The 1,035-nt window shown below is 29.7% G+C and overlaps 1 protein-coding gene across 1 annotated transcript in view; it reads right to left on the reverse strand.

Moving 5' to 3' along the window:
* The window catches only part of LOC108573047 (cytoplasmic protein NCK1), a 5,173-nt gene extending 4,165 nt beyond the window's left edge, over nucleotides 1–1,008 (reverse strand). Inside the window, exon 1 of the mRNA XM_017935406.1 lies at nucleotides 878–1,008. The gene's annotated coding sequence lies outside the window, so the exon portion shown is untranslated. The remainder of the gene's footprint in view (nucleotides 1–877) is intronic.
* Between the last annotated feature and the right edge of the window lie 27 nt (nucleotides 1,009–1,035).

Raw genomic sequence — 1,035 nt, forward strand, 5'->3', positions numbered from 1 at the left:
TATATTTAATCATTAATATTAAAAATATGTAAATAAATATAGAAAATATGTATAAATGTACATACCTACAAATTGAACATGTTTGAGTACATTTACGCATAGTACGCATTATTAATAATATGATAGATATTAAATTGAAATTTAAAAAAATGTAAAAAATGTAAGATACATTTTTAGTGATAAAATTAGTAATAATGTTTAAAAAGGTATAAATAGTGAAACATTTTTTATCATAAATTTATGAAGAGAACATTAAACATTCATGCTAACTACAATATACCACAAATTAAAGCTACCTAAAAGAAATATGCAAAATATTAAATTATAACTAAATTCATTTAAGCTGTAACAAAACAGAATATTTTGTAAATGTAACTATAGTAAAAAAATCATTAAAAACAATAACATTTATGGAAGAAGCAAACATGAAATTACTTATGATTGTATTTAATTAATTGTAAGAAAAATACTTAAAAAGCTTACATGAAAAGATTAAAAAAGGATCAATGTAATACTATTTTATTTATAACTTATACACTATAAAATGCAGCAAACGTCGTAAGTGACGACTTGAATGTGCCGCACATCATGAAATATTTACATATGCTACGGACCGCGGGCGCAAGAGTCGAACAACTATTTCCTGATCCCCTTCGCACAAACCTTGAACGAAAATCGGCAACTTTCGAAGCACGTATACAGAGTACATACGTTCATTGCCTTCTTGCCTACCATACTACGAAAGCAAAGTAGAAGCGTGTTGGATGCAAAGGGGCAACAATTAGCGCGAATCATTTCAGCCGCTCGTTTCATTATTCATAAATTTTGATACTTCATCGTTTTATTGTTTAAAAAAAGCAAATAAATACTAACTTACCGATTTTTAAACTTGACATATTCCTGCATACAAGCTTCAAAATTTTACGTCGTTATACAGCTTGTTTTCCCCCACCTGGGACCGTAGCCATGAACGAGAGCGACTACAGTGTATAGGGGATTGAATCTTTATGGGGAATCGGAACGAGCGAAGAGGGG

Source organism: Habropoda laboriosa, unplaced genomic scaffold (genome assembly GCF_001263275.1).
Source record: "Habropoda laboriosa isolate 0110345459 unplaced genomic scaffold, ASM126327v1 scaffold89, whole genome shotgun sequence".
Taxonomy (NCBI): domain Eukaryota; kingdom Metazoa; phylum Arthropoda; class Insecta; order Hymenoptera; family Apidae; genus Habropoda; species Habropoda laboriosa.